Raw genomic sequence first — 17,458 nt, 5'->3', positions numbered from 1 at the left:
TCTATTTCCATGGTGTTAGTTGTGATCTCTCCCTTTTCATTCATAATATTATTAATTTGGGCCTTCTCTCTTTTCTTTTGGATTAGTTTGGCCAATGGTTTATCGATCATATTGATTTTTTTCAAAAAAACAGCTTCTAGTCTCATTGATGCGTTCTATCTCATTGATCTCTGCTCAATCTTGATTATTTCCCTTCTTGTGTGTGGAGTTGGCTTAAATTGTTGATTCTCCAGTTCTTTAAGGTGTAGAGACAGCTGGTGTATTCTGGATTTTTCAATTTTTTTGAGGGAGGCTTGGATGGCTATGTATTTCCCCCTTAAGACCACTTTTGCTGTATCCCATAGGTTTTGGACAGAAGTGTCTTCATTATCATTGGTTTCCATGAATTGTTTAATTTCTTCTTTGATTTTCTGGTTGATCCAAGCATTCTTAAGCAAGGTGGTCTTTAGCTTCCAGGCGTTTGAATTCCTTCCAAACTTTTCCTTGTGGTTGAACTCCAGTTTCAAAACATTGTGATCTGAGAATATACAGGGAATAATCTCAGTCTTTTGGTATCAGTTGAACCCTGATTTGTGACCCAGTATGTGGTCTATTCTGGAGAACGTTCCATGTGCACTTGAGAAGAATGAGTATTCTGTTGTTTTAGAGTGGAATGCTCTTATATATCTATGAGGTCCATCTAGACCAATGTGTCATTCAATGCTCTTGTTTCTTTATTGATTTTCTGGTTGGATGATCTGTCTATTACTGAGAGTGGCATGTTAAGATCTCCTACTATTAATGTATTCATATCAATATGACTCTTTCTCTTGATTAACAGTTTTCTTATGTAATTGGTTGCTCCCATATTGGGGGCATAAATATTTATAATGTTAGATAGTCTTGGTGGATAGTCCCTTTAAGAATTATGTAGTGTCCTTCTGTCTCTCTGACTACAGTCTTTAGTTTAAAGTCTAATTTATCTGATATGAGAATCGCTAACCCAGCTTTCTTTTGAGGCCCATAGGCATGAAAGATGCTTCTCCATCCCTTCATTTTCAGTTTGGATGTATCCTTAGTTTCAATATGGGTCTCTTGTAGACAACATATGGATGGGTCCTGTCGTTTTATCCAGTCTGCAACCCTGTGTCATTTTATGGGCGCATTTAGGCCATTCACATTGAGAGTGATTATTGAGAGATATGTTTTTATTAACATCGTGTTACCTGTGAAGTCTTTGTTTCTATAGATTGTCTCCATATATTTCTGTTCAATGATATTCTTGGGTTTTTTTCCTCTTTTATAGAACCCCCCTTAATATTTTCTGCAGTGTTGGCTTGGTGGTTGCATAGTCTTTTAAGCCTTGCTGGTCTTGGCAGCTTTTTATCTCTCCATCCACTTCAAATGTCAGTCTTACTGGGTAAAATATTCTTGGCTGCATGTTCTTCTCATTTAGTGCCCTGAATACGTCTTGCCAGCCCTTTCTGCCTTGCCAGGTTTCTGTGGAGAGGTCTGATGTTATTCTGATGGGCTTTCCTCTGTATGTAAGGAATTTCTTTGTCCTAGCTGCTTCCAAGAGCTCCTGTCTACAATTATGACTCATCATTTAACAATCAGGTATCTCGAGGTCTTTCTAGAATCTATTATCTTGGGGGGAAACCTTTCTGTCTCTAGTACACAAACGCTGGTTCCATTCACCAGATTGGGAAAGTTTTCATGGATAATTTGTTCAACTATATCTTCTAGTCTTCTTTCTTTCTCCTCCCCCTCAGGGATTCCAATAATTCTGACGTTGGAATGTTTCATGGTGTCATTTATTTCCCTAATTCTGTTTTCATGGCTTCTAAGCTATTTGTTCCAGGCTACCTCCTGATCCTTTTTCTCTATCTGTTTGTCCTCTAGATCACTAATTCTATCTTCTGCCTCAGTTATCCTAGCTTTTAGAGAATTTAGATTAGACTGTAACTCATTGAGAACATTGTTAACATCGTCCCTGGTGGCTTTCACTTCTGCCCTAATCAATTCCATTTTGTCATCAAAGGCTTTCTCCAACCTAGCTATTGCCTGGATAATTTTTAGCCTGAATTCCCTTTCCAACACACTGTCTGTGTCCATATCCAATAGCTCTGATGGAGAGGGCCCATCTCTGAACTTTTCTTCTGTTGGGCATTCCTCCTCCTAGTCATTTTGGTGAGAGATGGCTGAAAGGATGTGTAGCTGAATGTATCAACTGTGGTGCAGGCAAGGTGCACCCTGGAATGCTTCTGAGCAATTGAGATTCCCCACTGAAAAGAAAGAAAAAAGAAAAAGAGAGAGAGAGAGACAGGGAAAAAAAAAAAAAAAGAAAGATAAAAGAGAAGGCCCAACCCAAATGGGCCACAAGGTAAGATTTATGAAGTATACAAACAAAAACAGACAAACAAAAAGAACAACAAAAGTAGATGACAAGAAGAAAAATAAATAAATAAATAAAAAGATCCTCATCAAAAAGAACCCCAAGTATAAGATTTATATACTACCAAGACAAAAACAAATACACAGAAACACTGGCAGAAGAAAATAATGGGAGAGTGGTTATAAATTCTCAGTGTGGGCAAGGAAGGTTATTTTGATTCTTCCTGGATGTATCTTGATATCTTTGTTAAAGGACTCAACTTTCCTGAGATAAAACGGGATTAAAACTGCTTTACCTATAGGGGTAGCATTGATTGGGGAAAGGGGAATACCTTGAAGCTTACCTCTATATGAATATTAAAAAATAATAAACTAAACCAAACTAAACTAAATTAAAAAATAGAAAAGCAAAAGAAAAACACAGGTATATGTATCAAAAAGTTCAGGTTAAAAGGTTATTATGGAATTTGATGTATTGAACATCTCATTGTGATGGTAAATGGGTTAAAAAGTTATATATATATATTAAAAAAAATGAAAAGAACCAGAATAGTGGGAACGGCTTAAAAATAAAAGTTGTATCTATGAAGTAGTGGTGGTTGTCCTCTTGTCTTTTTTTTTTTTTTTGTCTGGCTTTCTGGGGAAGGGGCCTGCTGTGTGGGTTTTCAGGCAGTGTTGCTAAAGTCCTCCTGCCCCCATCAAGGGGCTGGGTGCTGAGGAAACCAGTTTTTCAGGCTTTTGTTCTCTGGAGGTTTTTTGTTTGTTTATTCATTTGTTTTCTCTCCCCTTGGCGGCTTTTGGTGGTTTTTGGAGGTTTAGAGGAAAGCAAACTGCACCCAGACCTCCCTCTCAGAGAGAAGCCTCCATTTGTTCGCGTCTGGGTGCTCCAGAGCACATAAATTCCCCCTCAGCCGCTGGCAGAGCACGTTCCCAGTCACGGTCTCTGGGGTCACAGGAACTCCCGCTTGTACCCAAAACCACAAGAAATACTAGCCGTGGCTGTCTGGGCAGGTTCAGACTGCCAGAGAGGTCCCAAGCAGAGAGAGCGCATTGAGATTTTCATGCTGGCCTGGGCTGTGAGTGCTCAGACTCTCTGGTCTGAAAGAGCTCTGGCTGGCGCCTGCAGGCACCTCTCTCTCAGGGGAGGGTGTAGAGTGTGACTTGGACTCTGGTTGCACAGTGCAGGTGCCCATGCAGAGTGCAAAAGGCTGTGGTTCTGCTGGCTGGCGAGGCTCCCTCACCCTCAAGGGCGCTGCCACCCAGACGCTCTCAGGAATGCCAGCAGCTCAGGGACCAAGACCTGGCTTCTTTGCTGCACTCTCTCTGGCTCAGCGCAGCGGTGGCTGTCCTGGGTCAGCGGGCTTAAGCCCCTGTCCCTACCTGCCTGATCCCTCCAATTTCCCCCCAAGATCCTTTGCTTTTTTTGAGTACTTTCAACCAGACTCCAAGTTAATGCTGGTCCCCAATCACAGGGCACTCTCATATTGGGGTATTACTTTCCAATGGGCCGCTTCTGGTAGCTCCCTCCCCCTTTTTTTGTCTTCTGATATCAGTCCGATGTTCCCACTCCGCTTTATCTGCCCACTGGTGTCTTCTGCCCCCATAGAGATCCAGAAGTGTATAATTCTAATCTTAGGCTGATTTCATGGGTGATCAGAGTTCTTTGGTAGGTAATCAGCTCACTTTAGGGGACAGGTTGAAACGGTGCCTCCTCCTACTTCTCCACCATCTTGTCTCCCTTTCTCATATCTATATCTTTATCTAATTTATATCTGTATATTATGATGCAAATAGTACTATGTTCTTTATACAGGTCAGAACTTAATTATTTTATCTTGATAATATACATTTGAATGGTTTCCTATCAGCTTTTCATTATTTTTAACAACTTTATAATATTCTCTCAGATGAGTATACTCTATCTTTAGATCTTCATCCAGCTCCCATATCAAAGTTTTATCTAATTTTCTGGCTTTGTTTTAGTTTTTATGTGTCTGTGACTGTGTAAGTATGTGTGTGGTATGTGTGTATATAGATGTGTGCTAGATGTGTGTGTATGAGCATGTATTGGGAGGCTCATGCACAGAAGCTATGTTACTTAGCTCACTCATACTATTTTTTTAAAAGATTTTATTTATTTATTTGGCAGAAATCACAAGTAGACAGAGAGGCAGGCAGAGAGAGAGGAGGAAGCAAGCTTCTTGCCAAGCAGTGAGCCCAATGTGGGGGTCGATCCCAGGACTCTGGGATCATGACCTGAGGCTTTAACCCACTGAGCCACCCAGGTGCCCCTCACTCATATTATTTTATTGGACTTGTGTGAGTCTTCTATGTTGCTCTGTTTTTACCTTTGTCTTCATCTTTGATCACCAAATGCATTTTTTCAATTCCCCTTTACCATAGGCATTGCTCTAAGGTGCGGTATTTTCTTGGATATGGGTACAGTTCCGTAAACTGTAAACTATTGGTTAGTGTGTGTATTTTAAAAATCATATTAAGGGTATCATGTTATTGATCTATTCTATACTTCATGGTCATGACTTCTGAATTACTGCATGATAATTTTTAACATGTCTGTTGTTTCTTTCAGTCTTATTTCCCAGCAATGGACACATAGGAGGCTTCCAGCTTTCATGATCAAAATAATGCTGTAACAAACATATGTGGATCTACCCCCATATGGAGCTATACATGAATGTTTCTACATCCAAATTCCTGGGTATCGTAACATTGCTGGGTCATACTCATTGTTGCTGTGTACTACAAGTTTTCCACACATAGCCATGCCAGGTTATGCTTCTACCCGAAACATGTGAGGTTCAAATTTTTTCACATCCTTGTCAACATTTGGTATTCCATATCTCTGATTATTTTAATCTGTTGCATACAAAGTGACAAATGATTATTTAACTTTGCATTTCTCTGATGATTAGGGAGATTTGAAATATCCTTCTATGTTTTTCAATCTGTGAAGTTTCACTTCTTATTTATATATATTTCTATTTGTTATAACACAAGATTCCAGTGTTTTCCAATCTTGTAAGAGACTCTAATATTCTAGATAACATTTTCTTGTTTTTTTTGTTTGTTTGTTTGTTTGTTTGTTTGCAGGATTTCCCCCTGATATTCTCTCAAAACATTGCAAAGCAAAGATCCTTAATTTTGAGGTATCATCAGTATTTCACCTTATGCTAGATGCTTTCTGATAACCTTTTTAAAATTAACTTCAGAGTGTTACATTTCACATTTTCATAAACTGAACACATCAAAATTTCATTTGAGCAAATTCATTTTTCTTCATAAAGTTCTTAAATAATCTTTCCAGTATTTCTTAAACAGTCACTCCTTTGCTCACTCCTTTGTGGTTCCACATATAACCCTGTCAATCTATCTAGCTATGACAGTTTTTAATGGTCCTTTTTTCCCATTTCCTAATTTGCTTGTTCTTACATCACACAACTTTTATTTTATGTCTGTGTTGTTCATCTCACAATCCAGTTACATGATTTTCCTTTTTATGGTAATTTTAGCAGAATCTGCATATTGTTTTTTGATGTCTTTGTCTTTTTTCTTCATCAGTCTTGCTTAAGGTTTATCAATTGTGTTACTTAAAGATAAAAAGAAAACATGCTTGTGGTTTCACTCACTTGTTTTCTATTATTTATTTATTTTGGGGTCTTTTTTCAATGTAATTGATTTTGGTTCTGCTCTTTATTATTTTCTCCTTTCTGCTTGTTTTGGGTTTAATTTTTCTTTTTCTAGTTTTTTTTTTTAAGATTTGTTTATTTATTTTAGAGAGACAGAAAATTTATTTTATTTTAGGAGGGATGGGGAGGGAGAGGAAGAGAGAGTTCAAGCAGATTCCCCACGGGGCTCGATCCCATGACCCTGAGATCAAGGCCCCAGTTGAAACCAAGAGTCGGATGCTCAACTGAATGAGCCACCTATCGCCCCCCTTTTTTCCCTAGTTTCTTAAGGTAGAAACTTAGATAACTGCTTTGGGACATTCTTCTGTCCCAACATAAATATGTAATGCTAATGAAGCTGTAGTTCAGTGGATTCTGCAGGCAATCATTTGTGTGTTTCTTTGAGAAACATTTTCTCTAGGTATGGATATGGGATGACAGATTTTCAGATTTTTCTTCCAGAACATAATGATGCTGCTTGTTATCTTTTCACTTGTGTGGTTTCTGATAAAAAAGCTGTTGTAGTTTTTGTCTTTGTTCCTCTATATGTGATGGGTCTTCCCCCACCCTCCACCCCTACCCTGTCTTCAAGAATTTCTTTTTTACTTTTTTCAGCAGTTTGAATATGGTATGTCTGTGTATATATATATTTTTAAATACTGCTTTGGGTTCTCTTAGGCTCTTGAATTTCAGTTTTGAAGTTTTTCATTAATTTTGGAAAATTTATGGTTTTTATCTTTTCAAATATTTCTTCTGTCTTATGAGCTCTCTGTTTTCCTTCTGGGACTCCAAATACAAGTATTTAGATGATCTGACATTTCCCCACATCTCTTTGATGCTCTGTCCTGTTCGCTTTCATTCTTTTTATTTTTTTCCCCTTGTGTTTACCTTTGGGTGATTTCTACTCACCTATCTTCAAGTTCATGGATTCTTTCCTCAGCCAGGACAAGTCTACTGCTGAGCTGGCTGTAGGAATTCCTCAATGGATCTTTATGCCCCAAGTTTGACAAATCTTGTTTTCTCTCCCTAAGGCATTTGCTTCTTAGGAAATAAGGAAGCAGGTAGGGAAACATGATTTTTACCTTTCCAGCAGTGTTAGCGAATCCCCTCCTTCATGTCTTGACTGGCAGGCATGGTTCTCTTCACTCTCTTGTGCTGCCCCCACTCTTTCATTTGCTACCCACTGGAAATTTTTTGAAAAAGATTTCATGAGTAAAATGCAAATTCCTTTTGTGTCTGGGGCTGTCATCAGTTTTAAAATGTTATGCTAGCCCATTCTCAGTTTTTAGCAATGTATTCAAATTTCAGATGAAATTTTTATCATTGTGCCTGATGGTTCTGCTTTCTTCCTGTGTTCTCTCATAGATAAGATGGTCAAAACTGCACTCCCTCTAATGGATGCCTGCCCCTTATTGGATTTCCAGGTTACTTGGTGTTACTCTGTGACACCAGCTTTTTGATAGGTTCAAGAATATGTAGGATTTTGTAGTTTATCTGGCTTTTTCTTGTTCTTAGAGGAGAAGCATTCTTTTTAGCTCTCTTCTGCCTCGGTGTGAGGAAAACTGTCTTATTGATTTTTTTTTTAAGATTTCAGTTTCTTTAGAATGGTTCAGATTTATAGCAAAATGAGGGGGGAAGACACAGAGATTTGCCATATTCTTCCTACCCCCATGCATGCATGGCCTTCCTCATTACCTTGCAAGAGTGGTGCATTTGTTAGAATTTTTGAACGTACATTGATACATCATTGTCACCCAGAATTCATAGTTTACATTACCATTTACTCTTGTTCTTATATACTACATGGGTTTGAACAAATGTATAATAAAATGCATTCATCATTATAACATCATACAATTTTCACTGTCCTAAAAAATCTCAATGCTCCTCTTACTCATTTGTTCCTCTCACCTCAACCCCTGGCAACCACTGATATTTTTACTATCTCTATAGTTTTGCCTTTTCTAGAACAATATAATTGAAACCATACAGTACGTTGTCTTTTCAGATTGCCTTTTTTCACTTAGTAATATGTATTTACATTTCTTCCATGTCTTTTCATGATTTGATAAATAATTTCTTTTTAGCACTGAATAATATTCCATTGTCTAACCTACTACCATAGTTTAATTATTCATTCACCAAGTGAAGGATATCTTGGTTGCTTCCATGTTTTGGCCATGATGAATAAAACTATAAACATCCATGCATATGTGCTTTTGGATTTAAGTTTTCAACTCCTTTGGGTAAATACCAAGGAGCATGATTATTAGATCTTATAGTAATACTTATGCTGAGTTTCTTAAAACATACCACATACACCCACCCACAAACACACCCAAAACTGCCAAAGTACCTTCCAAACTGGCAGTATGTACTATCTTGCATATCCACAGCAATGAGTGAGAATTCCTGTTGTTCCACATCCTTGCCAGCATTTGGTGAATTCTAGCTTTTGGATGTTCTAACAGGTGTGTAGTAATATCTCATTGTTGTTTTAATTTGCATTTCCATATGATATGGAACACCTTTTCATATAGTTATTTGTAATCAGCACATCTTTTTTTGGTGAGGTGTCTGTTAAGGCCTTTGACTTAATTGTTAATAGGGTTATTTCGTTATTTTTGAGCTCTTTCTATATTTTGAATAACAGTGCTTTATCTTTTGCAAGTATTTCCTCCCATTTTGTGACTTGTCTTCTCATTCTTTTGACATTTCATTCACAGAGCAGAGGTTTTTAAATGTAGTGGAGTTCAGCTTATCAAATATTTCTTCATGGAATATGCCTTTGGTGTTATATGCTTATTAATTATTATTGTGAAATTTAAAGTCAGTGTGTTTAATTCCAAAAATAAATCAATATTGTGTTTTTATTTTAATTAAAAAAATTGTAAGTTAATTGTGAGAAATTAACATTTTTAAAAAAGATTTTATTTATTTATTGACAGACAGAGATCACAAGCAGGCAGAGAGAGAAAGAAGCAGGCCCCCTGCTTAGCAGAGAGCCCAACTGGGGCTCATTCCCAGGACCCTGGGATCATGACCTGAGCTGAAGGCAGGGGCTTTAACCCACTGAGTCACCCAGGCACCCTAGAAATTAACATCTTACTATGTGAAATCTTCCTATTCATAGTAAGTTGTGTCATACAGTTGTTCAAACCCCTTTTTGCATCCTCCAGTAGGATTTAAAATGTTTCTTATGTACATTGTGCATGTTTCAATTTATTTCTTGATATTTTACTTATTTTTGTGTTATTTTAAATAGATCACATCTTAAAACTAGCGGTTATTTGTTGATGTGCAGATCATTGATTCTGTATATTTAATTTTCCACCCAACTTCAATAAATTTTCTTACTGCTTGTAATTCTTTTCCTGATTCTCTTATTTTTTGCTCCAGAAAACAAAGATGTAATTTAAATTTAATGATGATATAACATTCCTTATTTTCAATTTTTACATTTTTTCTATGATCTAATTGCATGAATATATTCAGAACAATGTTAATTACAGTGGTAGAAAAGAACATATTTGTTTTATTCTTGATTTTAATTAAAATGCTCTTAATGTTTCCCAATTAAGCATGATTTAACTAACTGAAATGTCTTATGTTACTGAGAATACCAATAATTATGTTAGTTTTCTTACAACTTTTCATTATGTATGGAAATTACTGTATGATTTTTCTTCATTGGTTCCTTAATTAATATGCAAATTTATATAACTAGAGTAACATTTAACCATCCTTGCATTTTTAGAATTAATAATACTTCTTATGCTGCATCATTAATTTTAATGTGCTTTGGATTCTTTTATCTATTTTTTTTATTCATAACCATTAAATAAGAATGATTTCTACTTTGTTTTGCTTTTCTGCTACTGTTTTTGGGTTCTGGATCTATACTATGATCATTTTCTAAAGAGTATTTGAGTTCTTCCCATTCTTTTCTCTGTTTTTGTGACTAGTATGAATTTCTCTGTAATTATTTTTTTCCTTACAGGTTTAGTAGAAATCGCTGTGAAACTTTTTGAACCTTTCTTTAATCTTTGGAAAGAACAGCTTTATAGTGACATCTTCTAGAGTAACTGGTTTGGTAATATTACATACTATTTTGGGGTTTAATTTTAATATATGTGTTCCCAGAAAACAATTTATTTCATACAAGTTCTTATTGTCATTGAACAGAGTAATGAACAAAACATTTTCTCATAATTCTTTTTGTGTTTTTTTCTATTCATGGTTATTTGCACAAAAACATTTCAATATTTTGTATTTGTGCTTTTACTCTTTTGTCTTTGATGAGATTATTAATGGTTTACTTATTTTTTTTGTATTTTAAGTGAAGATAATTCTTAGATTTATTTTTTGTTCTATTAATTTAGTGATTTTTAACCTATTAAAGTTTTTTTTTTAAGATTTACTTATTATTTTAGAGAGAATGAGAGTGAGTGAGCATGCATGCAAATTGGAGGAGGGGCAGAGTGAGAGAATCTTCAAGCAGACTCCCTGCTGAGCAGGGAGCCTGATGTGGGCTCAGTCCCACCACCCATGAGAGCATGATCTGAGCTGAAACGAAGAGTCAGTCATTTATCTGACCGAGCCAACCCAGATGCCCCTTAAAGTCTGTTTATATTTCATTCCTTCTATTTACTTTTCATATGTTTTTAAATAATTTCTCAAGATAAATGTTTTATTTATTCATTTTATTATTTTATTAATTTTATTATTTTATATGTTAATGTGATATTTGAAACTATGGATTTTCCTCTGACAATGCTATAGTTCTGTTATGTATGTTTGTTCAAAGTTTGCTACTCCAGTGTGAACTTGCATTTCTTTCAGAAGTTATTTCCTTATGCCAAACACACTTTTAATACTTGATTTTACTGGGCCAAGTTAATCTTAAAGGACGTTAGCTACTTCAGAGTAGCTCTGTTTAATTACTAAGCAAAAATATATCTATATAACACGATAGGGTACTGAGTACATATGTGGGAAATATATTTTTTTCCCATCTGAAAGAATGAAGCATTTTTATTGCATGGAGTAGCAATAATAAAAAAAATGAATAAATGAAGGTTTTAAGTTTGAATCATTAATATTCTCTTTTGCTTAGCTGGTTTGTATATCCTAGACTGAGAATAATGACTTCTATTCTAACTAACCTCTTAGTAATTTGAAAAATACTGGCTTGCTCCTGTTCCAGTTTACATGTAACCACAAGCTTGAGAATGACGTAACCTGCTGTGGTATAACAAAGAACTTCACAGTGCCTGAAGGCTGAATATGTCTATGGATGGATTCATAAAAAGTAGTTAAATTGAGTTTTATGGGAATTCTGAGAATAAGCCCATTTTTCATGACACACAGTCACTTTATTCACCTTGGTAATTGCCTGAGGATCTAGAAATTAGAAGGGATTTAAAATTTTTTCTCCCTTGCAAAATTAGTTGGGTAACTTATTTAGTGATTTGGTTATGTATAGGTTTAACATTAGAACAGAAAGCTAGAGGGATAAAGGGATAAATAATAACTCTTTGAGTGAAGGTTATTATATTGGTATTTCCACATTCCGTGCCATTGAGAGTGTGACAGGATTGTGTTGATCTATGCTTTCCCACCTTTTCTCATACACCCCTTTTTGTCCACGTGCGACCCCAATATGAGAAGCTACATAGTAATAATAATTTATAATGATAGAGCTAATTTACTGAGTATTCATTATTTCCTAGTGTTCTTTTAGTTTTTTTCATATTTATAATTCACTTAATCCTCACAAAAAAAACCATGAAGTAGGTATTATTGTGGTGAGCATCCCAAAGTTGTTCAGTTCCTAATCCTCAGAATCTATGATTCTAATCTATATATTATGTTCCATGGCAAGGGAAAGGGTTTCAGATGGAATTAAGGATATTAATCAGCTCTTAAAATATGGAGCTCATCCTGAAATATCTAAGTGGGGCCAATGTAATCATAAGCGTTCTTTAAATGTGGAAGAGGGAGGCAGAAGGTCAGAGTCAGAGAGAGATTTAAAGAAGCTCTGTTGCACATGTTGAAGATAGAGGAAGAGGTAAGGAAGGAAGAGGTAAGTCAAGGAAGACAGGCCTCTTTTAGAAGCTGTTAAAATCAAGTAAACATATTTTTCTCTCAAGCTGCAGGAAGCACACAGCCTTCCTGACAGCTTAATTTTAGCCCAGTGAGATCCATTTTAAACTTCTGAACTCCAGAACTGTATAATAATACATTTGTGTTGCGATAGGCCACTGAGCTCATGGTAATTTATTCCAGCAACAATGGGAAACTAATGTAATTATCATACTTATTTGGCAATGATAGGATAAGAAACAGAGGTTAGATAACTATATGTTTGTTTTTGTAAAGCCAGGTTTATCAACAGTACATTTTACCAATAGTACAATTTGCCCTTTTTTATTGTACAATTTTATGAGTTTTGATAAATACATGTAGGCATGAAACAAAAACCAAGATGAAGGTATAAAACATTTCTATCACTTTAATAAATTATTACGCCTCCTTTGTAGTGAGAATGTCTTTCCACCCCAGCCAAGTTCCCAGAAACTGACCTTTTTGCCTCTATGATTTCTGCCTTTTGCAGATTGGCATATCAATGAAATAATAGTTATGTGAATAGCTTGGCAATTCATGTCCACAAATAAGTATATAAAACAGGACAAAAAGGTCAAAACCAATCATGGAAGGGCACAGAAAATTGATCCAAAGCAGATAACAACTTAAAAAGTATTAATTCCTAAAAACTTGTGAGAGCTTTGGGTAAGGATAGCAGGAGTTCCTGGCCGTTTCCCTGGGACTGCTCACATTCCGAGTCCCTAGTTGGATAACAGGATTTAGATTCACAAGTTGTGGTTGGGTACAAAACTTTGTACCTTTTGTTTGGGTACAACTCCTTTGCTGCCAAAGGAGACGGACTGAACCAATTCAGGATAGGAGGCAACACCCCTGCTTTGCTGATTAACAGTGGTAATGGCTTCAGTTGGGAATAGGCAGGAAAATCTTCCAACCAGTTATTTCATAGGGAGGTGAGGGAGCCGTGGAAGTGCTAAGATAAGCCTTCCATGTGTCCACAGGCTGACTGGGAACCTATGCATGTACATGAGAGATCTAAAGGTCCAGGGGGGAAAAAAAAGAAGGAGAAGAAAACCTAGGAAGACACAAAAACAGGCTGCAACATTGATTGCATTTCTCAAACCAATACAGATAAATCAGCAGAGGGTGGAAACTGCATGGTCAAGGTGTTTAAGCAAAACCTCAGTTTGAACATTATCTAACCCCTTAGGCGAAAACAGGGCAATACCTAGGAAGCCAGGCTAAAAAATCAACATAAGAATGAAAAACCTGAATGAAGACACAGACAACTTTGGAGCAGATAGATTCTGCAGTTCAAATACAGACAAGGACTTTTTAAAAGTCCAATAAACCCAGAAAAAAACAAAACAAAACAAAACAAAACACCATCGCTACAGTAGATCATCTAAAAGAGAACTTTCAAAAAAAATATAAAGTGTGACTTATACTCAGTTATGGAAGCAGAAGACGTAAATAAAAACTGACTCTGTATGGGTTCATCTGCTCAATTTATCAGAGATTTAAATGCACCCATTATAAATACATTCACAGAAGTAAAGAAAATGCTATTCAAAGAATAAAAGTAAATTAGGATGACAATGAGTTAGTAAATAAGGAATATTAGTAAAGAAGTGTAAACTATATAAAAGGAAATAAATTCTGGGGCGCCTGAGTGGTTCAGTGGGTTAAAGCCTCTGCCTTCAGCGCAGGTCATGATACCAGGGTCCTGGGATCGAGCCCCGCATTGGGTTCTCTGCTCAGCAGGGAGACTCCTTCCCCATCCCTTCTCTCTGCCTCCTTCTCTGCCTACTTGTGATATCTGTCTGTCAAATAAACAAATAAAATCTTAAAAAAAAGGAAACAAATTCTAAAGTTGAAAATTATAACTAGAACGAGGGGATCAACAACAGATTTGAAATGGCAGAAGAAAGAATCACCATCAATGTGAGAATCACCATGAATTCCAACTATCTCCTATATCCAACAAGGAGATAGAGAAGAGGAAAAAAAAAGTTGAAAAAATAATAGCTAAAAACTTTCCAAATTTGATGAAAAATAGAATGCCCCAGATCACAGAAATTAGGAAAGATAAACACAAAAAGAATAACACCTATACACACTGTCAGACTGTGAGTCAAAGGCATAAAAGAAAATCTTGAAAGCAGTAAAGTAAAAATTATTTGAAACAATACAATTAATAACTCATTTCTTATGGAAACCCAAATGCAGTGTGGAATAAAATATACTGAGTATTGATGAAGAAAAATAAAATAAATGAAAAATTAAATATTATATATGTGTGTATGTATGTGTGTATGTATTATATATTATATATAAAGCTAAAAATCATCAGAGAAGTAATATGATAAACTAAAAATGTTATTCCAAAAGAAGGCAATGAAAGAGGAATGAGAAAGATAAGAGATAAAGGAAAATAACACAGCAAAGTGTAAATCCAGCCCTAACAATATTTATGTTAATATAAATAGACTAAACTATAATCAAAGGCAGTGTTTTCAAATTGAATAAAAAACTAAGATTTGTCCCTATGCTTTCTGCAAGACAAATACTTTATTTATAGTCAAAGAAATAAATAGTTGAAGTAAAAGATGGGAAAAAATGATATGCCATTCAAACAGTAACTCTAAACAAACTGAAGTAGTTATACTAATATCAAAGTAGAGTTTAAGACAAGAAATATTACTAGAGACAGAAACAGACTTTTCTAATTAATAAAGTGACCAATACACTGAAAAGATTTAGTGACTGCACTTAAATAAGTGTACTTAAACAGAGTCCCTAAATAAATGAAGCAAAGTCTTACATAATTATAACAGAAATAGATAACTCAGTAATTATAGATAGAGATTTCAATAGTCCTCTCACAGTAATTGACAAGGCAACTAGAAAAAAAAAAGCAGTAAGATTACAGAAGACTTGGCTAACTCTATCACCAGCTTGACTGGACATACTGAGAACTTTTCTTCTGAGAACAGCAGAATGCACCCACTCTTCAGTGCACAAGACCCATTGTTCAAGACAGACCTCATGCTAGGACATAAAACACGTTTTAATAATTTCAAATGGATTGAAATCATATCAAATATATTCTCCAACCACAACAGAATTAAATTAGAAGTAAACAACAGAAAGAAGGCTGTGGTTAGAGGAAAAATCATAACATTAAGCACTCATAGTGGAAAGGAAGAAAGATTTAAAATCAATAATCTCAGCTTCCACCTTAGGATGCTAGAAAAACAGAGCACCAAATCCAGTGCCAATAAGAGGAAGAGGAAAATAATAAAATCAGAGTGGAAATCAAAGAAAGAGAAAAGAGAAAACCATTAGAGAAAAATCAATGAAACTAAAAGTTCTTTGTGAAGATCAACACAGTCAATAGTTATTTTGCTAGACTAATAAAAATAAAAGAGAGATAGACGCTAGAGCAGAACTACAACATTAGATGTTGACCTTAAACTTATCTCTGTCAGATATAGATTGCAGATAGTGGAACTCTGAAGATAAATTTGGAAATCCAAGATTGTAGACCACTAGTGTCTCTCATTTTATTTAGAATACTAGGTCATGTCAGTCAAACAGATATTTACTGTAACACAATGGCATGGAAGCAGTAGACAGAGAGGGCCTGCCATAATTCACAGCCTCCTTCAATGCCAAAGAACTTTAGAAGAACATCTAAATGTTCTCTAGGCCACTAAGAAAGGTTTGAAACCTAGCTAAGAAACGGTTAGCAAGAAGATTCTCTAGGATTTGATGAGGGACACAAGAAGAGTATTTTTCCTTTGAGAAAGTTGAGTTTCTTCATCCATAAGATAGTGTTAATCACTATCTACTTGCACTTACTTCTACCAAACAATAAGGTTGTTTTAATACTTAAATGATATGAAGTATGTGAAAGGTATCTGTAAATGTTCATAAGCACTGTAAAATATTATTTATCTCTATTAATTGTTGTCCATTTGTAGTAGGGGGACTTTTTGTAATTTTTCTACTTAATTTTCCTCTAGTTTGTGTATTTTTGTAAGCTTTTCAAACTATTACAGATATTTGCTGTTTTATAGATTTCTTTTTGTAAAAAACATAAGCTAAAGTCTTGTTCATGTTAAGTCCTATAAAATTTTGTTCTCTTATAAATTTTTTCTGGATGTAACACATGAGATTAAGTTTATCGCTTCCTGAATTTTTTTGCCTTGGTCTTTCCCTAGTTACACTGATGGACTCTTCTTTTCTTTACCTCTTTAAAATCTGCATTCAGAAAATTCATACTAAAATACAAATGTTTGTAAATAGCTTTAGGTGAGGGCTCCAATAGGTGTGTGGATAGGATGCGGAAAGGGATTGGTCTTATGAGACATCAAAGTTTCACACATTCTTTATCCAATCCCCAAATATTCTGATTCAGCAAGTCTGGTGGGACACTGGTATTTTTAAATAGAATATTTTAAAACCTTGAAGGACACTCTTGCTTACAACCTCTGATCTGAGGGATAAAGCATTCTGGAATGTCATGAGTCGGTCAGCACATATGGAGGGTTAGGAAGGGCATCCTGACCTGTCTACTATCCTTGAATCATATCACAGAGATAACTGCCTCGTGTCCTAAAACCAGTCAGCACATAGAGCCCTCTCGGATATCTGATGGGCTCTGATGTAACCCGTGGAGACTTTGTTACCAGTGTTATCTTGAGAAATACAAGTACAGTGCACCAAATATTTTACTGGGTATTCTTTGTCCCCCATCAATGTAGTTATTTATCTTGGTGAGAGTGTTAATGTCGATAACCAGTAAACTATTAATGAAATATAAGTCAAGGTAAGCTATATTTTTTATCACTCATTGAATTATGCTTTAATTCATACTTCATGTTATTTCATCCTCAGGGGTAAGGTTTCACCATTATATGATTTAATGACTTAGGCATTCATGTTTATAACAATCTCATCCTAATGAGGCCTTTACATCAACATTTTATTCCTGAACAAATTAGAAATAGCAACATTTAACTTGTGATTATACTCAAGATGCAAATTTATGTAATAGACAAGGGCTTATTTTAAAATAGTCTAATTTCCAATAGAATTTGAAGAAAACTTTTAGAAAGAGTTACCATATATGTTATATGTACTTTTACCATATAGATTTGCTGCCAAATATGCCATATTTTCTTATTCTTTTGTTGATCTAAAATTCGTATGACACTGTAAAGCCTTGACCCTTGAGTGCTTAGTTCTCCCAGCCATGTGGATATGAATTTTTAAATTGTATAAAATTT

This window comes from Enhydra lutris, unplaced genomic scaffold (genome assembly GCF_002288905.1).
Source record: "Enhydra lutris kenyoni isolate GAN:26980312 unplaced genomic scaffold, ASM228890v2 scaffoldscaffold3, whole genome shotgun sequence".
NCBI lineage: Eukaryota > Metazoa > Chordata > Mammalia > Carnivora > Mustelidae > Enhydra > Enhydra lutris.
The sequence above is the reverse complement of the archived record's forward strand: the minus strand, read 5'-3'. Positions refer to the sequence as shown.